This window comes from Meleagris gallopavo, chromosome 2, assembly GCF_000146605.3.
Source record: "Meleagris gallopavo isolate NT-WF06-2002-E0010 breed Aviagen turkey brand Nicholas breeding stock chromosome 2, Turkey_5.1, whole genome shotgun sequence".
In the NCBI taxonomy this organism is placed as follows: Eukaryota; Metazoa; Chordata; class Aves; order Galliformes; family Phasianidae; genus Meleagris; species Meleagris gallopavo.
Genome location: NC_015012.2, coordinates 23,673,918 through 23,695,437, shown reverse-complemented (window position 1 = coordinate 23,695,437; position 21,520 = coordinate 23,673,918).

Genomic DNA, 21,520 nt, shown 5'->3' with positions numbered 1-21,520 from the left:
AAAAAAGCTGTAATAAATAAACAAGTCCATTCACAAACCCTTCCTCAGGAAACCAGCATGGGAAGTGCAGGCATTTAGAATGACAAAGCATGTTCTGCCAAAGTGCAACTTTCCAAAACAGCTGTAGAAATGGCTACAGTTTCCTTGAATTTTCATTTTAATAGCATTAATAAGCTCAACTGTTTATGTGTTAATCTAATTGTTTTCATGCTATCAACTTTATCTATAAGAATTCTATAAAGCTTTAAACTTGCAGAAGTAGCCCTCAAGAGACAGCGACAAACGAGTAAATGCCACACTGTGAACTCAGCTACCTCCCAGTCTCCATTCATTCAGGTACAGTTGGTTTTGAAACTGTGACAGAAGCTGCTGTTTGGTCGCCCTGTGGGATGCCACGTTTGCTTCATTTGTGCAGAAAGCTTTTCATAACTGTCCCATGTCTGGAGCACTCAGGAATGAATATGCTTCCTCTCTTTGAATAATGGCTGAACTCCCAGTGGAAGAGGATATATTTAAATAACCACGTTGCCATGTGGAGTATCTCATGATTTCAATCCTCAGAGTCCCTGAGCTATCTGAACGCATATTTATAATCATCCTGGTGAGCACTCTCCCTGGCTATTTATCAGCTGTGAGGCTGTGTTTCCATTTCACAAGTGTAATTCTATAACATAAGAAGATTTTATGTTTTGTCATTAGCAAATTTATATACGTATTTTTCTCCAAAAATGGAAGGTTCCTAATATAGGACAAACAGCTTCCTTTGTGTAATATTATATTTTTTCCTCTTTCCTTTGCTGTCTTGAAGAATGGTGGAAGATAATATGCTGAGGCATTAACATGCTGCCATGTTAGTGAATTAAGCTTTCTCCTAGTATTTGCAACTGAAATTACCTATACCCACACTGCTGAACTCTCCTAAACTCAAACCAGACAAACCCCTGACTTCTGGGAGCAGTCTCTTGCTTATACTATCTCCTGAGCTGTGGTGAATAATTAACTGAAACCTAGTACTCTCCTGAAAGCTAACTGTCACATACTAAAACTGTGTCAGTGATGCTCTACCATTTGAACAGGAAAGGCATTTGGTGTTTTGTTTAATTTACCCATACAGGTGCAGATCTTGTCTATAGTCAGACTTGTCTGTCCTGGTCAAAACAAAGGGATCAAGTTTCTAAAGTGAAATTCAGATGCTAACATTTCAATTTAGGTTAGGAGCCCATATGGCCAACTTTAACCTTGATGGTTTCTGAAAGCCCAGAGAGGCATACAGTTTTGTCAATAACTTCCTTACGTTGCACTGTCTTTATTCGGAAGTGATACTATTTTGTTAAGACTGAGTGTCCTGGCACTAAAGCATCAATAGAAGTCACAAAATGATTTTCTGAGTTGACATTTCCTGAAGGACTGGGTTTGGTAGGTCTATCTGTGGGAGCAGCAGTGGGTTGAGCACAGAAGCCAGCAGCTTCAGCCACTTGTATTCAGAATCCTGGGTTACGATGATAGCTGTAGCTGTGTTGGAGCTCCTACTTAAATGATCAAAGCCACATCTTTCACCTCAGATAAGGACTACCAAAGCTGGTTGTTTCCTGTTTCCTGCAGAAGCCTTCTGTATTCTGGGCTGTAGATAAGGTGAATGGTAATATTAGCACTGGCTGTGTTTAAGAAGCTCTGCACTTTAAAGAAAGGAAGGATTCCAGGTGTGGTTCTCTGTTTGGCATTTTATTCAGCAGGTGTGTACTGTCTGAGGGCTCTGGCTGCTGGAGATCCCATTGTCAGGGATGTAGCTGCTTCTATACGGCACAGGAGTTGCTACGTGGGCTGAGACTGTATGGCCCCCTCTTAGAGCAGGTTACCTGTAGCATAATGTTCCCATATGATGGCTCCACTGAAGATGTAAGCGTAACTGAGGAAGTTGAAGGCAGGTATCCTCAGGTAATGGTTTACCATTTGGTTGTCTGCTCCAGTATAAATTACATGGCTGTAAATAGAAGTGGAGCTTTGAAGCTAGGATGTTCTTGTCTGTCTCAGCAGAAGTTGTGCTAGGAGGAGAAGGAAAGAGACATTCTCCACTGATCAGCTCTGCACGAGAATTGTCTACCTCTTGCAGCAGTTGTCCACATTTCACTTGTCTTGTCAATCAGTCTTATTCTTACGTTTGAGAAATATTCATATCTCATGCTTTCCACAGGGGTGCCTCAAAAGGTTCTTTAATTGTGTGTTCATTAGTAGAGACATATGCTGTATCTCAGACTATCCTTTCTATCACAAATGGTCAGTTAAATATCTTGAACTTCAGGAATCCTAAGAGGCAGAAGATTGCTGTGACCTGAGTATCCTGGATAGAGTTTTCAGGCTGACTAAAAATTACCTTCTGCCACTACACTATTATTTCTCTTTAATTTTTACTGAGGACAGCTGAAGCTACTAATGTCTTCCTGCCTGATAATAAGAGTGTCTTGTGGGGCATTTTTTTTTTTTTTTGTCTGGGATGTGCAGTAAGATTTAATATAGAAAAAAAAATAAGAAATCACAATAAACAGATGAAAATATTTTAAAAACAGCTCCAGGAAATGCAGAAATAAATTATTTTCAGAATGAAGTCCATCAAGCAACAGCTCCAGGGTGGATTTTGTACTCAGAAAGTTCTATTGATCAAAGCTCATATACTACTGATGCAATAACTCCATAGGATATCAGAGAACTGAATGCTCACTTTTTGGAAGCTGCAAACTGGCTCATACTGGATAATCAGAAACTAGAATCAATGCTCAGTTTTGAAAGCTTAGATTTACAGTTGTAAAATAAATCTTCCTACTTCTAGAGCAGTATTTTATGTGCATGGTAAGGAAGGAGTACTAATTTAAAACTGTATAAGAATTACATATTTTGATAACAGGAACTATTTTGAAAAGTGGGTCAACCCAAACTTGTTTAGAAAGATGATCAAGCAAAAACATTAAAGCAAAAAAACTTATTAAATGAATGCAAAATTATATTTTGATTGCAGTCTGGATTGACATTCAGTTAAGGTTAGACTTATGAACATTTATGTATAGTACTTCAATACCTTGACAGAAACTCAGGTTAAGATGTGAAGCAGATTTGCCAGAATAGTGCTTAACACTCTGTGAAGAAGTGCATTTCTGCTAGAGTTAAGAATTGGACTGGAAATTACTGGATTTCTCTGGGAGGAGACAGCAGACATGAAGCTGTATTCCCCAGGGTACTGGGGAGCTGGGGTACTGAGGCTCATGAGGAGCACTGCTGACTCAGGCTCTGCGGGAAGGCACTGAGGAAATCTCTGCCCTTCACATTGCTGCTGTCCATCACACGGGTTTTCCTGACTGGAAAGGAGATGGGAGGGGCTGAGGTCGCTGGGGAGGAAGCAGAACCTGGGACCATTGACCTCAATCTAAACACAATGCAGAGAAAGACAATAAACTCCAGGAGGAAAAACACAGAAGTGATTTACCTAGGAGGAAGTGAGAATATTAAATTCTTTCAAGTAACTTCAGGAGGTGTAGTAGAGGAAATCTATTGAGAACACACAGGGAAAGCAGCTGCCTGTAGCCAGCGAGTCATGTGACAGGCTGAAGTGGTGGTTGTCTGCTACACAACTCATACTTTACAAATGATTGAATCTGTTAATACTGTGGGATTATTGAAATGGTGCATTCACATTGCTTTTCTGTGTCTGGAAAAGTAGAAATGTTAGAAACTGTCATAAAGTCATCCTCATTTATCTCTTCATCTCAGTGTACATTCCACATAGCAAAATTGTAAACCCATTTATCTGGTGTTGACAAAGATGTGGGTCATAGTGACATGTGATGAGTATTATCTCCTCAGAGGTCTGCTTTGTCTATTTCAGCTGCTGCTACCTTTCTCTCTTCCATATATCCAAAAATATGCTGTCTTTAATGCAGACTAGAACTGTAATGATGAGAGTTGCCAAAGGATTTGCTGTTTTCCTTTTCTGGACAGTTTTCATAAATTTGTCACTATGGCTGTAGGCATTTGCAAGACTTCTGTTTTTGCTGCTTTTCCTTACCAGGGTATGAGAAGATAGTTGTGTGATAAATAAATGAGAAATTGGCTGGAAAGTCGGTTTGAACCACTGAACAAGTTATAAATAGAAACTTAAAGTATCTCTCCCTCTAAATAGAAATTCCTTGATTTTGTTCATTACAGTATTATGTTACATCGACTCTGGTTTCCATATAACAGAAGTGTACATCATATCCCTAACACATCCTTAAGTTCTTACACATAGAGATCGATTAACATACGTCAAGAGTAATTCTTATATTCTAACCATGCCTGGCTGACTGACAGCACCTTTGCATATTGAGGAGACGGAACACCAGAATTTAGGTTTCTTGAAGGAAGAATGTCCCATTCGCTGCTGCTAATCAAATAATGAGAATTACTTTCTCTCCAATCTCTTAAATTTGGTAATTTTATAGGCTCTACCGCACACTAAAACTTAACACATTTTGAACTTGAAAAAACACATGACATTCTCTCTCTTATAAAGTACATTTACTAAAAAGGCTGCTAGAAAACCATGGATTTACATCTTCGGAGTGTTTCCTTATGTAGGAAAGTGACAAAAAGGCAGCTAAACCCTTCCCAATTCTCTTGCCCCAGTCAAACTCTAACAACAAAGCAGGTGCAATTCTATAATTAAGTGAAAATAAACTTTTCTCTGTTCTCCGAGCTGATGCCGTACTGCCAAGTAATTGCAGTCTCTTTTGTACTTGTACGTAGGACATTGTGCTCATATTCAGTGCTATGAAAGAAAATCCAGAAAAATTTCATTTTGCAATGTTGAAAGCATTTGTTGTTTCAAGGAAAATAGCTTTTATCAAGTTGACAGTTGTGACTAAGTATTGAGTAAGATGGCACACTTGAAAGCATCTTTATTTTCTACCTATTGCCCGAAGCACCAGAGAAATTGTTCTTCAGGAGCTATCACAGAGCATATAGCTAAAGAAGGTGCATTCCAGCTTCTTGCTCTCAATATGTTTCATCATCCCATGTTTGGGTACAACTTTTTTTTTATTGCCTGTACTAATATAGCAAGTGACTGAACATAAGGAAATATATCTGATCATACCAATATTTCCTTGACATTAGTGGTTTCAAGCAATTATATCAGAAAATAAGGAACTGAGAAAAGCTTTGAAAAAGAATCTTTCTAGCTTTGATGCTGTTGAACCAACCAGCAATGAGAGTGGTTACGCATTTTGTTGAATGCTTGTTCATTCTGCATCATTAAAGATATGTTCAGGGCACCTAGTTTTTATTATTGTAACTAAAAGAATTCCTGAGTGTAGGAGTAATTCTGTGAAAGCAGCAATCACTATGAGTAAAAGAGATTGATTTACGTGGATAATTGTCTCTCTTACATTTTGTTTCCAATCCTTTTAATTTAGGAAGATCTAAATATCAAATGCATAGGAATTTTGTGACAAGGGTTTTAGATTCAGTCTTAGATTTTAGATTCAGTGCTTTCCAGTTTTGTTTCATCCTTCTTAAAACCACTGGCACTGTTGAATAGATAGTGTGTAGAGCACATGCAGCTTCACTTTTGATTTGTGTAACTTTCTTCCTTTGGATAATCTAAAATTAAGTAGTCTGGTCTCAACTGCAGATGTTCAAACTGTAAATCAATCCTACCTTCACATGTATAATAAACGTCCTGCTGCCATGGAGCGGCATGGTGACACTGGCACTTGCTGCAGGATGTTTGGTTTGTTAGCAGACTGGAGAAAGGTGGGAAGTACATGGGGACTTATTGGAACGTATCTGAAGAGTAATGGCTTATAAAGACTTGCCATAAATAATAATTGCCCAAGCTGATATTCATTTTAATGAATGCTTTACTGGTTTCTTTTCCCTGGTAGGGGACTCTCAGACTTCTTAATATAGGCACAGAATAAGCTCTTTGTGCTGCGGCTGTCTACCCTTCAGCACTTTGTTTTCTTCTCGGCTATCCCTTATTGCTGGCTACCAATTTCGCACTGCCTCCAGCTGTGAGGGCAAAGTTTACAGTGTCTTCAAAACCTGTTGTTTGTTTTCCTTGGTTGGGTCAAGGCTTTGCAAGGCACAAGGTGAACTGTGTCTGTCCCTTGCCTACTGGATCGCCCCAGGCAGCAGGGAGAATGTTCCTGCAGCTTAGCCCTGCCACAAGCAAGGATTGAGAGTGGAAGACTCGAGGTTGTGTCTGCAATAAGGCAGTACTGCAAGTTATCTTGGTAGCACAATGAAGATTAGCTGGATAACTTTTAAAACTATCATCAAAGACAGACAATTTTGCAGGGAAGCAATGTATCCACAAGGCATACATTATCAGGCTCTCTCTGTGGCTCATCTTTGTCTATTGAATATTTGCTTGATTCAGGTTTCTTTTTTTAATTTTTTTATTTTTTATTTCTTCCTTCTAAACTTGCCTGATGGAAAACAACTTCATTTTCTGCACTACCGATCTAACAAATTCCATAATGTCACAAAACCAGAATAGCGATTCTCTATCAAAGCGCTTTGTGTTCAAGTTCCATCCTACTGAGAAATTATGCCTAACCACCTTAAAATGGTTGAGAGATGTATTTTTAACTGGAGTTAGAATATTTCCTAAAGAAACCTAGAATCTGGGATGGAGTCCAGATGTACGTTTGAGATGACTAAAATGGAAAGTCCTGGCTGTTTTATTAGGCATGCCATTCAGAGTGCAAAACGAAGTGTGAGCAAAGAAAGCATGTTGGCATGGCAACAGCAAGTATAATTCTCAGATTCTGATCTGAGAAGGGAGCCATTTGTCCTAAGAGTCAGCTTGTAGCCCATAAAAGTTTTAAAATAGAGCAACTCACCTTCACCAAAGGCCAGCAACTGGAGAGATGGATAATTCCGAGCTTTTTGGCCAACAAAAGAATCTAATTATTCAAATGGTTGTTTTTCTGGCATAAATATGTAAAAAGTAATTGCTTTAATTGCAAACAATCTCTTATGCACAGATGCTCTCTGTTATTTTCAATAAGATATGTGATGTTTGTAAAAAAAAATAAAGACATAAGAGCTTTGCAGAAAATGCACTAGGTGTTAATGATCAAGTAACTAAAATCCCAAATCTGAAATTAATCTACTGCTTCGTACTGGAGCTCAGAAATGTATTTATATGTGTCCACTACTCATTACAGCTACCCGTCTGAAAAGACTAAGAGAAGAAATGAGGATGGGAAAGAAAGCTGTTTTCTAGATTGGTTTATTGAGACTGGAACTGATGGCAGATAGCTTAAACTGCACATGTGACACCAGGTATTTGGATTTGAATGGTGTCATTTTCCTTTCAAGATTAGCTGCTCTGGATTTCTGAGAGAGGGGCTGGCTGCACAAGCCTCAAAAACATTTGACTTTCATTCCATCTGCCACCACCTCATCTGTCTCCATGGGAAGAAGAAAATTTACAGGAGTTAATGGAGTAATTAACCACTTTTTTTTTTTTTTTTTTCACTTGCACAAAAAAATAAGAAGCACCAGAAATATTGAGAATAATTTTGATCTTGCCAGAATGGCAATTCATGTTGTGGGCTAAAGTTACTTAAGAAATTTGGTTAAGGGTAAGGAACAGTGATCCAGAGGGAATGAAAAATGACTGAGGGATTCACAATGGAGAGGACTTGGGGCATTCCACTGGAAGGCAGACAAAGCTTAAGCATCTGTGTGTGCTCATAGCCTGAGGATCCTTGTATTGTTTTTACCTCATTGTTTGCAGGTGTCTCCACAGAACAGCAGGCAAAGAGATTTGTGCTAACAACCCGCATATTCACTGAAGGCAATAAAATCTTCCATTGTGTAGATAGATGCCTGTGAAGTAGAACTTTCCCAGTTTTCTGACACACCATACCATGCTTTCACTCTGGACAACTTTTAACAGCTGAAGGTATATCAGCCTTTATCACTGCACTCTGATTTGCTATTTAAAACTTGTATGACCCAATTGCATTGCTCTTTTTACATTAGGAAAAAAAAATTCATTAAAAAACATGCAAGACTTGAGCTTCATGCAGTTCTACACTATATTTGGAATGTGCGTTCTGACAAATACTAGCCTATATTAATAATCTGCCTATTTAATATTTTCTTTCATTTAAAAAGAAAGGTATTTACAATGTTTTCACTGTGGTAAAAGCCTTCAATAAATTTGCACTTGAAATGCATGTTATTTGGTTGACATTCTGTTGACATTAAGAAGCACTGGAAGAAGATTATAAGCACTGTACTTCCATGTTGTTTGATGAAGTATGGGTCCAGAACATGTTGAGACCTGAAATGATTTGTGGTGTTCTTTTACATGGTCCTTCCTTTTCTACTGTTGGTGAACCTGTTGAAATGTTCATCAGTAATGACGGAATTTTGCTGTTCAGTAATGTTGCCTGGAGCCTGTCTTACTGCCTGCTGAAATCAATGGAAACAAATGCATCAATCTCATGGAAATTTCTTTGCAGTTCTGATATTATTCTCACCACTGCGTTCTTTCTTGCTAGGTGTATTTGGAATATAGCAGGATATCTGTGCTGTGATAAATTCCTCTAAGCACATGCACTGTTAAGTGTTGCCCACTTAGATACTACCTTGGGCTTCATCACAGTGAATGGAGCATAAGAATGCAGTGATGTATCAATGTATGATGAAAATACTAAAAAGATAGTATTCTTTTATTTATATTTAGAGTATATCATATAGTGTCTCCTTTGGAGGAACACTTTAGTAATTATCGTCTTGCCACCATTTCCTCAGAGTGACTAGATTAACAACAGGTTATGGAGTATCCTGAGCCAGTGAATCTAAACCTTGTTATCATTTATAGTTTCCCTCTCTGTCCTATAATATAACTTCCCATTAGTTAAAAGTGTCATTCCAGGAAATTGCCTGCAAGTATATGTTTTGATGTGGGAAGGAAAGAAAGCTGTTGCCTTATTCCACTGAAACAGTAGCAGGTACTTAGTAAGAAGTAGGTATGTCCTTCCTTTATCTGTCAATTCTTTTCCATTTATCATTCAGTGGTATAGCATCTTCAGAAAGTTCATGCAGACCACTGTATCTCATCATTTTACAGGAAATCTGTAATGAAGTAATAGAGAGAGCGAAGGAATGGCAATAAATTGCCTGGTTACAACTTCCTAGTGGTGCTAGTTGCTGAATTTTATTAGACAGATGCTGGAATAATAGTCATATTAATTAATCATGGCTAAGTGGAAAGACATTTGCCTGTTATCCTCAGGACTAGTAGTTGTACTAAGGTTTTTTATTTTGTGTCATTTCTTTTCTTGAAAGGATAACTCCTTCTGATCTGGAATAGAAGAATTAACAGTCCTCAAGGCCATGTATACTTTGTACATCCCTAAAATACCTCAGCAGTTTTGATTCAAGGTTTGAGAGCTTTACTTGCTTCTGTTCCATGTTTATTGAATTTAGAAATTCATATACGTCTAGTAAAACAATAGCACAAGTAGACAGGTTTGATTTCAGCCTCCAATATATTTTTTCTTACTCTGTATTTTTCACCTTTTTCTGCTTCTGTGAATTCAGGAAGAAAAATGTTATATTTTTACATAAACTACTTTTAATCCAGAATGAATGACATTCTTGCGGGAAAGAAATCTGGCAGATGAAGTTCTGGATAAATTAGGAAGAGGATAATGCCATTGATGAATAATTCCTTGCAGACAGAGCATAAAATAACATCAGAAGTGGGGTTGTTTTACAGTAGGACCAGAGGAGGCCAAAGGATGATCATCACCACCTCTATGAAGAGAGGCTGAGGGAGCTGGGCTGTTAAGCTTATGGAAGAGAAAGCTTTGTAAGGTCTTCAGAGGAAGACCTTACAGAGACCTTCCAGCAACTAAATGTAGCTCTTAAACAAGATGGAAACCAACACATTATGTGGTCTGATAGTTAAAGGGCAAGGGGAAAATTTTTTAAACTGAAAGAGGGGTGATTTAAATTAGATATTAGAAGAAAATTCTTCAGTGCGAGGGTGGTGAACAAGTGGAACATGCTGCCCAGAGAAGCTGTGGATTCCCCATCCCTGGAAGTGTTCATGACTGGGTTAGGTGGGGCCCTGGGCAACCTGACCTGGTGAGTGGCAATCCTGCCCATAGCAGAGGACTGGAACTTGATCATGGGTGTCAAACTTTTTGGCTTTCCTGGGCCCCACTGCGTGAACAGGATTTGTCTTGATTAATTCTTGTTATTCTTTATTAAGTCTTGCTAATTGAAAAAGTGATCTACAAATTCATTTTTATTCTCATGTGACTTATGAACAGTTCACTTTTTCTCTTTTTTCCCCTATTAAAAGCAGAGAAAGCCCATACCTGGGCATAGAGTTAATCCAGTGATTGTTAGGATTAATGGGGTTTTGGAGAGTGACCAGGATTAGTTGTCTTGGTTTAAGGTGTCTTTGTTTTTCATTTTGCATAGTCTAACAATTCAACGTCTTTATTTTCAAGGGTAATTCTGTTGGATTCGGACATCTGAGTGCCTTCTAGTCTTCCACATGACTTGACTTCAGATGAAAATAGATCATGTATCTTAGTAAAAAGTCTGGTCGGAGATGTTGTGCTACTTCACTTTTAACTGGATTTTAATTTGACAGATGTATATTTAGGTAGCCTATATCATCTGACTGATGCACAAAACATATATTCCTCTACAGAGACCATGTGTCTGCTGCACCCTTCCCATTCCATTTATGCTCTTCTACAGATACTGCTGGCTATTCAAAAGATATCTATATGAAAATGATGACAACAGATTTTTTTTTTTTATAACCAGAACATGGCATGACTGGAGCAAATCAAGAATGCTTCGAAGCCTGTGTGCCAGACCTCCTTGACAAGAGCAGGTGGTTGAAGAGTCAACAATATGACATAAGTGCTTTGAGTGTGATCTGAACGAGCATAATTGATTCACTACCTCATGATATCCATACACTTTATGGGGGCCTTTATTTCAATGAATGACACATTGAGACATAAATCAGCAACACAGAGAGATGTTTCTACTAGTGCTGATCAATGAGATACACCATTTATGCATGAGATATGCAGTTCTGTACTCACTCAAGACTTGTTACAGATGCTGTAACAGATGCTGTTGTTAAAGATGTTACCTTCTTTAATGGCGATATTTAGGAATATGTTTTGATGCAAAAGAATTCAAAAGTACTTTTTTTACTTTTTTTCTTTTTTACATAAAATTAAATTGTACCTTGAGAATCCTGATTTTCAGTTGCATATTGTATGATAAAATCACCAAAATGTCTCAGAAAATTGTGACATGCATAGCTTGTATATTCATAGGCAGCTAGAACACAGCATGCAGAAAGGGAATAGCAAATAATTTGACAGACAAAGTGAACTAACTTCCTGCTATGACAAAGTAACAAGTTCACAAATACAGGGGACACACTGCTCCAATATTACTTCTGACTTGGCACTATCTTGAATGATGTTCTCATAGGAAAGCTAAAGAAATAATCTTGTTCAGTCTTCAGAGTAAATGCAAAGCTGAATGAAAAGTGCATCTCAGAGAATATTTGCCTAACATTATTGTTTAATTGAAATGTATTGCAAATTTTCTATAGGGAGTTGATCTTGATTAAATGCTTTTAAATATTCTCATGGATTATCTGGATGAGAGAATAATATGATATGCAATAAATTTGCATATAACAGGAGATGGGGGATTCTGAACATGTGGGAAGCAGAATTAGAATCCCAAATGGTCTTGACAAATTGGAGAGATCATGTGAAATAAAAAAAACAGGATTAAATCCAATAGGGACAAATGCAAAGTGGTAGGCAGAAATAATTGATTGCACAAATACAGGATAGGGTAACACATGGATGTCCAACTTCTGGCTTGCCTGAGCCCCACTATGTGAACGGGATTTGCCTTGGGCTGCTTATATATAGGGCACTCCTAAAATAATGTCTCCTAATTATTTCCATGGAAGCTACAACAGATACAGTGAGCACAGTATCTCTCTTTGACAGAGCAGATTCTTAGCTACAAATCACTTTTCAGCATAGTCACCACCATTAGCTATGCATTTTTTCCAATTATGAACAAGAGCCCACATGCTATGCATACTCATCAAAACCTGCACCACTGAAGGTGATCCACACTTACTTTCATCACTGCTGAAATGTGCCACCCATTTTATAGACACTGTTTGGTGTCTATAAAAGTTCACCAAGCATCAGTGAGTGTCAATGGGTTCAATATTTTCCATGTGGAAGAATCCAATGTCATACCTTTTCTTCCATGGCTTCCATGTCAGATGCCATTTTGTCAGACTGCCTCTCTGCTGCCATTTGTCACATGGTGACAAAATATAATGGGATATTGTTAGGATGGCTCAGCCTCTACTGCTGTATGACCAACATCCACATCTGATATCATGGGCCAACATAATGAAATAGGAGACATTACTTTTGGAGCAGTTCTCATAAAATATATAGTATAGCTGATGTATATAAGTAATGAAACTTATTTTAACTGGTAATGTTTTTACAAAAACATTTAAACGAAAAGAGAGCAACAAAACCCATAAAACTATTGGAATATTTGACCTTGTTTTTGTGAAACTAGTTCAGTCAGGTACAATGGCAGTGGCAATTCTTTGTGAGCTCTCAAGGAGTTCATCAGAGATTTTTTGATGAAATTTTACTCTTCCTTTGCTTCATCCTTCAAAATAGTTGTTCACAAATGTACACAGTGTGAGAAGACAAGGACATGAATAAGGCACGACTGTGAAGCGAGGGATGTTTTTCTCTGGTAAGAGAGGTCTGATGAAAATCTGGTAAAGAGACGTGATCAAATTGCTTTGAATTGATGATTGCAATGTAATACATTCCATTTGAAAATCTGCAGGATATTTATGTCAACTGAAAAGAAAACCACAAATATACAAAAAAAATTTTTTTTTTCCAGTAATCTTGAAACCTAACCTCAAATTCCTTTATAAGAATGGAAATCCTGGCTGCACATTTTTTGCTGTTCACAGGACTGTGTTTAGCCAGTGCATACAATGCATACAATCATTTGCCATAACTTGAGTTAGCACTGCACTGAGCCCTCCCTGTATTCTTTTTTCAACCCAAACAGCTTTAATAGCACACTGGCTTACTGAATGATGAGTGTATGCCTAGGGCCAGGCTGGGCTGCTTGGTGGGAAAGAGCCTTTCCCTTTACAATGTGGAGTAGGAGGCAGTTGCAATGCGAGCCAGGCTGCAGGTTGGACATGCCTGGGGTAATGCTATAGAGGGCAGTTCTCATTGGAAAACATCTGGAAATTAAACTAAATCAAATTAAACACAAGTTGATGAATTATTAAAAAGCTAAGTGTTCAACTAGTATAAACACAAAAACCAGAATGCAGCCTGCAGAATTAATCTTCTGGTGCTTTTGTTGTGTAAGGACTCAGCTTGGATCACGTGGTCAAGCACTTTGGCTGGATCACTGTGGTAAGGAGAACTTGTCAAAATTTGAGTTATTATGCTCTCAAAAAAAGATGGAAGGGTAAGGGCAATAGTTAAGATGTAAAAAACAAAACCCACCCTGTTGTAAAGAGGGGGTAATATATCCTCTGTGGCCACAGCACACATGTTAAGAAACAATAAGCTGAATTATGCTAGAGAGTCAGAATAGTTATTAGGAAAACCTTTCTAAACATAAACATAGTGAAACCTGGGGATACAGTGAAGTCACTGTCATTAAGAATGTACATCTGTCACAAGGAACACAAATATTGATTCTGCCTGAGGATAAACCAGAAGACCTTTTCATGTCTCTTGCAGCTCTACTCTACATAATTTTATATCAAGACAGGAATAGGTTTTACAACCTTTTCTTATCTTGAATAGCGCCTAATTCCATGAGGAGGGTTATTGTATTAGGAAAAATTCTTAGTCAGCAAGAGCAATGCTAACCTGCTTATAAGAACTACCTTAGGGGAAGTTGTTTGACATTCTTTCTGTGTTAATTCTTTTGCTGAACTTAAATCAACTTGTGCCTGGAAGTATTTTAACATCAGTATTCCAGGTTAGTACAAGTATAATAAAAAAAACTAAAACTTCTGAAATGAGTTGAATGTGAATATTCAGTAAAATCAAATCTTGCTCAGTAACCTATGGAAAATTTTGGAAAAAAAAAGGACCGACTCTTGCCACATTAATACATACTCCTGCTGTGTCTGGCTGCATCAGCCTCAGAAGCTGGTGGCTATAAGAGACGCTTGCAGAGCACTGCATACTTTGGCATTGTGCACTGTGCCCGTGACCTGAAGCTCAGTATCCTTCCCAGCATAATGGTAGAAATTAGTTGCACAAAGTGAACCTTTTTACCATCCAGGCTATGTCATACATTATTCTCTCAGGACATCTTTTGTGCAATGTAAATGGAGAGACCAACGGGCCAAGGAGCAAATTGTACAAATTCGATTCCTGTGCCTACCCAGAACTCTCTCTTTTGGTAGGGACTTGATGTTCTGAAGTGTTACATGTGAACTGCTCTCATTTTCTCATCTATTTAGGCCAGAAATGAAATGCTTCAAGGAAGCAGTGGTACAGAAATATTTGCCCTATACAGAAATATAAGTATTTCTGAATATGTAGCATTTAGGGGAATGCTTCGGACCTCTCTGCTCCCTTATGTCTGTGGTAAGTCTTTTGTATGCTGCTTCCTTCCAGTTTTATGCACCACACGGTACCAAATTACTGTAGCAGAGATTGGGAAACCTCTGCTTAGCAGGTCTGGTTTATGGTTATGCTAAAAATAGAGGTGAAATGTGTAACTCATTTCAAGAGCAATTTCTTCACTGAGATCACAGGATCATTTGAAGCTGTCCAAACACTTAGGGTGAGTGTCCAGATAGTCTGGATTTTTTTTCAAGAAGTTTGGAAGTGGGACAGCTTACTCACTGTAGATGATTCATATCTTTATGTTCTAATTTGAAGTGTTTCACCACACCATGATCACAACTCCAAAGATGCCAGGTGATCATCAGACAGTACTTATACCTCTAAGATGATTTGATCTTTTCCAGCCTTCCAGAATTTTTATAACTTACTGGCATCTCCCCCAAGCACAAACAATTTAGATTCAAGAACAAGCAAAATGAATCTCTTTACTAAGCAATTAATATATTGAGTTCCTCAATAGACAAAGCTCTTAAAGCCAAAGCTCTGAAGACTAAAGTGTAGAGAACCTACCCTTCTCATGGACTCTTAAAGCACTTTTCCATATTCTTCTGTAAAGGTTTTGTCTTTTGCAGTTTTAAATCTTTTTGTCTAGACAGCAGTAAGTTACTGGCATACCTTTCAGTCAAGAATGGTGTGGTTAAATCTTTCAGATAAATATAGCTGGATATTTAAATACAAAAATAAATGTCTAAAGCTCTACTTATTAGTAGCATCTGTCTCGTGCTTGATGTGTACTTCTCAGAAATATTCTAATACCTACAGAGGCTATATTTAAGCAACCTTGCCTCTGCTTTGGTGATCACATGTCATGCCATGCTTATATTGTTGATTTTGTTGCTAAGTCCCACTGTGAGTTCTGGTTTCCAGTGTTTCAGGTTACATGTTTAAATCTGGCCTTCCAACTGTTTCACACTATCCTGCATGTCCTCGTCTACCGAAGCTGATACTCTGGAGGCCCTCTCTTTCCACACTGGTCCACACTGGCATGAAGAATTGAGTGGAAGGAGGAGTTAGGATTACAGATTTTTTGTTTATGATAGTTATTGACTTTCCACTTCGGAAATGTCACTAAGAGGAAGCCTTAGGAATCATATATTGGGAGTATGTGGTCAGCATATCGGCCTTTGCCACCTTCCCCCATTTCTGGACAATTTCATGTGCTTCCAAGGGAAAAAAAAAAGAAAAAGACCCTGGAAAGTATGAACTTGAGAGACATCAAAGCTGAGAAACTGAAGAAGACTAGGTGGAAAAACTCTATAATTATTTTCTATAAGCATTCTTTTTGATGTTTTTCTTTAGGACAGATAAAGAAAAAATCAATCTTATTCACTCATCTTTGGAGGATTACATTTAGTCCATTTGCGTTGTTGGAAGAGAGCTCTGTACACCTGTGAGGTTTCAAGTAACTTACAATATAAAGCGGTCAGTGACTTACATGAGACTTGGGCTATCCCAGTTAAATTCTGTGCATGATGACACATCAGTCAGCATGTGGGGGCTTAATTTGTGCAAGTAGAAACCCCTTGTGTGCTGTGTTATGGAAATTACTGTTCTGTGCCAAGAAATTTTATGTTACTCCATCAGGCACCACTCCATTTCTCTGACTCTGAATGTTTTCTGCATGTGCTATGGGTAGTTGGTGTTTCATCAGTGAAATAACTCTAGGCTCTATCTAAGTGCCTTGATGCATTGTACTTTTTTGGGGCAACATGTAATTACTGCTTTGATTAGAGCAGCCACTGTTGTTTGTTTTTATATTTAGAGCAAAGAAATGCAAACATCCTTACCATCAAGAAGGCTAGGTGGGGCAGTACTGAAGGTAGATTGTTTTTAATCTCTGTACTGCCTGTATGCTTATGTTCACGTGTGCCTATTTTGCCCTCTGGTTCAGAAAAAGTTGCTGTTTTTGAGGATGGAATAGCTTTTGGGGATAAGGAGAGAAAGAATCCAAGCTGAACAAATCCATATGCTAAGGTTTATTTCACCTTAGAAAAGTGATTTTGATTTTCATAGTCCCACAGGTTCAGTGATCTACATGCCAAATGGAGCTGGTTGGTTTTGATTTACAGATTCTACATTGTTTAGGAGATTATAGTCTAATTCTGCTGCTGCTGTGGCTAGTCAGGGCATGAACTGCAGTCATAATGATAGGCACTTTGTTCCTGGATTTTAGCATGCCAGGCAAGGAAGTCACTTCAAAGTAAAGCTGAAACACGTCAAGATGGGATTGCGGGGGAGAGCTCTAGGAGGTGGAAATTAGATTGCCTTATTAAAGTTTATCACACTCTGATGAATCAATGAATTTAGGCAAAAATTAAAAGGATGGACTAGGGAGAAAGTGATACAAATTGCTCTTGTTACTAGAGTTAGTATGAAAAAGCAAATATAAGAAAAAGATAACTGGAAATTTATGCATTTTTACGGGAAAATATTTTATTGCCAGTGGTTGCTTATTATTTGTATCAGACTGTGTTCACTGCCTGATTTGAGGTGAAAGGACGGGGAGGAGTCCCCCTGCACTTCTCACTGTGCATGTGTCTAATAAAAGATTCTCTGTCTTCAATGGATCACAGCTTCCACAGAAGTGGGATAAAGAGAGTTCCCACTTACAGAGAGAATTGACAGCAGGAGCTTGACTACTAGACTTTGAAAATGCCATTGAAATTGCTTGATAAAATGTAGTTTATGAATGTGTAAAGCTGCTTGAGGCATTGTGGTTTCATTGAGATTTTTCTGTTTTTTTTTTTTTCCTGTTTTTCTTTTTTCTTCCCCACCCACCTCCCCCTTTCTTCCTCAAGGCTGGCCTGAGATCTTAGGAGCCACTGTAGTTTAGACCTTTTTATTTTATTAAAATGTGTTTCTTTTTGATTTGATACCTTCAGATCACGTCATGTATCATTGCAACACACATGAAGTACAAGAAGAAATCCCTTGGTTAGGACTCTGGTTATTTCTTTGAAACAAACAATTTATTTGCTACATTTTACCTCTTTCCAGCCAAACACAGTCCTCTTCCCTTTGATATTTGAAATTATTTCCTCAATCATTTCTGGGACTAATTTTTGGGTTGCTGCTTGCTCAAGAGTAGTTTATTGTGTGGTCTACTGACAAAATTTGAGCCGATTAGGCTTGCTAGTTCTTGCTTCTATCTAAAATAGAGAAGTGTAATTGTGAAGGCTCTGTTTCTGACATAATATTTACAATTCTGAACTTAAGAGTTGTTTTCTGTGCATTTTCTTCAATAGTCAATTAAGGTTCTTTGTTCTGGTTTCAGTCAGTAAATTTGCTCATTAGAGCATTTTTATGCAACTGCCTTTTGACTGAGACATCTGTGGAAAAGAGACAGTGAAAAAGTGGTAACTAAAGGAAAGGTTAACAAGTTAAACTAGACACTAAACTTTAAAAGATTTCAATTTGTGAAGCATTAAAGCTGCCTTAGATGTAAAATAATTTAGATCTTGATTCACTCATTCATCTTCCTCTTGCAAACAATTCAGGTTGGGGACTACACAGAGATTTTAATTTAGTTGTGTGTTTTTGCCCTGATGGATCAGCCCAAGGTTATTTTGCTCACCTGGAGATCTACATCCTGTAATAGACTGAGCCCAAGTTTGTTTTACAACTGGAATATTAATGCGTATTGAGAAAGCCAGATTTCTTAGAGGAAGTTTGATTTAATCTGGAAGCCCAAACACTTCTAAATTGATACGCTTATGCTGTGGCTGCACACGTGTGCATTCTTTGCCTTCTGACAGTGAGGCACAAGCCATGAAGCAAAGGTTCCTATGACGTTGGCATGGCAGAGCCCACTCTTTCTCCTCTCCTTCTCTCCCCTACCCTGCAGTTTTGGATTCAGGGGTCAGAGAGGTTCAGTGTGGGTATTGAATTACAACATTGTTACTATTCTGAAAAGGAAAATGCTTGAATGAAACATTTCTTTCTCCCCTTTTTGCACAGTGGGTATCCCCAGAAGTGAAGTGTACAGATGCAACTGTGGTACCTTTTGCTATTGTAGAAGTGTGTGAAAGACTTTTTAATCTTTTACCTGTTATATGTGATACAATAACATTAATATACGTTGAGCAGCCATTTGGGATTTTATATATTAGAGCCTCTGAGTATTTTGAAATTTAATCCTTGTGAAATATTTGACATCCTGAATGGGATAATTGACACAGGGATGCTAATTAGGGGGTTGTAATTCAGAAGGTTGTGATCATGTACTTTATACTGACATGTATATTGTCCCCTTGGTGCCTAGATATGTGCATCAAGAGAAGAGAGCAATACCCCTGGGAGTTCTGGAAATCAATCTCCTATGTTATACCATTTTTATAATGCTCTAGAAGGACAGGATTTGTACATTTTTCCATTTATTAAGCTAATTGTTCATAAAATATCCAGGCTTTGGAATAGTTCAACTCAGTTCATGTTTTTGTTTTTAAAACCCTGCAACAAATAATATCTTTCCCCAAAACTGAGCTTTTCACTTGAAGTGCTTTTAGTTCTCAGTGTTTCTTAAAATCTTAAATTCAATTATTTTCAGCTGAACAGAATCTTGTTTACCTTCTGCAGGGATTATTCTAGCAAATCCTGAAATGCAAAACCTTCTGTGGCAAGAGAGAAGAGGCAGTCTTGTGACTATAGCTCTGACCTGATGGACATGCTCTCTCCAAGTATGACTTCATTCAGGTAGTAAGACTAAGAACTACATTAAAAAACAGGAAGACTGGCCCTAGGCAGACAGGTGAGCTCATTTTTTTCTCTCTTTTTCTCCTGGCTTTGTGATCATACTACATGTGTAATCAGACTGTCTGCCTCCCTCTTTCAAACAGATCATTTCTTTAATGGCATTTCAATAAATCCAACAGCTCTTTGACTTGATTTCTTCATATTTATCTGGCTTTTCAAACTTTCTGCATGATAATAAGGCTTAAGTCAGGAACTTAAGCATTCATTTGCTATATTGTAAATGAATACAGGGAATTTTCAGCTAATAGTGCTCAAGGTGCATCTTATGGAGTACTGTTTCCACTGTGGCAGATAGTAAAGTGAAGAACAGGTTAAGATCCAATTAAAATTGCTGAAGTCTAACAAAATGTAATTACCAAATTTAAAACCACCCCGGGGGTATTGATCTCATTCCTGAAATACGCATAGAAGGATTCTTAATTTTTTTGGAATGGAACATTTCTTAGGTCTCCATGTGTGCAGCTTATCCAGGAGCTGGCTCTTTTTGCAGTACAGTGTGTCCTGTGATACTCATGTTTGAATATTGCTTTAGCAGTGATTCAGAGTTCCAGCTATTGTTTTACAAACACCAGTTCCTGCCAGGCTAGGGGTTTCCCCTGTCATCCCTTTCCCAAATTATCAGCCAGACCCAGCCCTCTTCAGTTCATAAAATCCAACAGAAGGCCCCATATGCTAGGATGGCTACAATATACTAATTATGCAATTCCAGAGTTGCAGCTACACTGCAGGATAAATAATGGTTATTCATCTTCATATCTGAACCCAAGTGAGGCATCAATGAGAGGAACATTTATTGCGACACAGTGCAGATGGTGACACTTTGTTAGAGGCTGTGCTTTGGTACAAGTTCCTCCTTTCATAATCACTGCATCATGCAGTTCTGCAGAGCCCCTCCTCAAAAGAGTCACACTGTCATTTCTATATTTTACTTAGGAAAAAAAATGCAGATAGGCTTAAAATTGAAATGATGTACAAAAATCTGGGGAAGACTTTTTGCTGTTGAAACATAGATGGGCAGTATAGATGGACAGAGACAATGTGTCTTGGGAACAAGACATCAAGTGGATAGCTCTAGTGCAGCTACAAATTCAGCCAGTACAGAGGACCAGAAAGGGGTGAGGATGTCAGTGTCGGAAGCCTGGAGGCACAACTGAGTAAAAAGTGAAAATGGACATGTGACACACAGTCTGTGCCAGTGTTTTAACATCTCATGGCCACCGCAGCCACCTAATGGGGCTGGAACCTGCTATTGTCTAAGAAGCCTTTCTCCAAATTGAATTTCACCTTTTGACAGCTCTCATCTGTGCAACGTATATACCATTGTGATAGGACTGCTAGCGTCATACACTTATGATAAACTTCATCTCATCAAGGCTAATGAGAATAGCCATCGCATGTCTTCAGAAGCGTCCTTGACTTAACGGCAATGCCACATCTCATATTGTTGCAATCTTCCTTGCATATGGATATATCCAAAAGACTTTTTAAATATTTTTTTAAACCTTCATTTACGTCTCTTATGAAAGACAGAAGTTATTCATTTATTCTGTGTATGTGCATTTCTCTGAATTAACATTTACATATATTCTTGTTATCTCTACGTTTTTTTCCTCGTCTCCACGTACAGTTATTTAATCATGTGCAAATATGGATTATAACTTCTTTTGAGAAGAAGCTACATGCCCTTTACCTGCCCTAAAAAGCACACGGCACTCTGAAGTGTCATAAAATAACAGTACTCATCTTAATATATCCATATAATTGCATCTGTTTCATATGCCCTTAACCTAACATCTAATCATCAGTATAAATTCAATTAATTTACTATTTTAGTTCTATCCTCAGACATGGGTTAAGAGGTAGAATATTCAGACTCTTAGTCTCTCTTGGTATTTTGCTTCATTTGTGATGCTTCAGCATAAGACATACAGATTTCCAATTCTGACAGTAAATCTTTATCAGCTTTTTTTTTTTTGCTTTTTTTTTTTTTCCTGCTT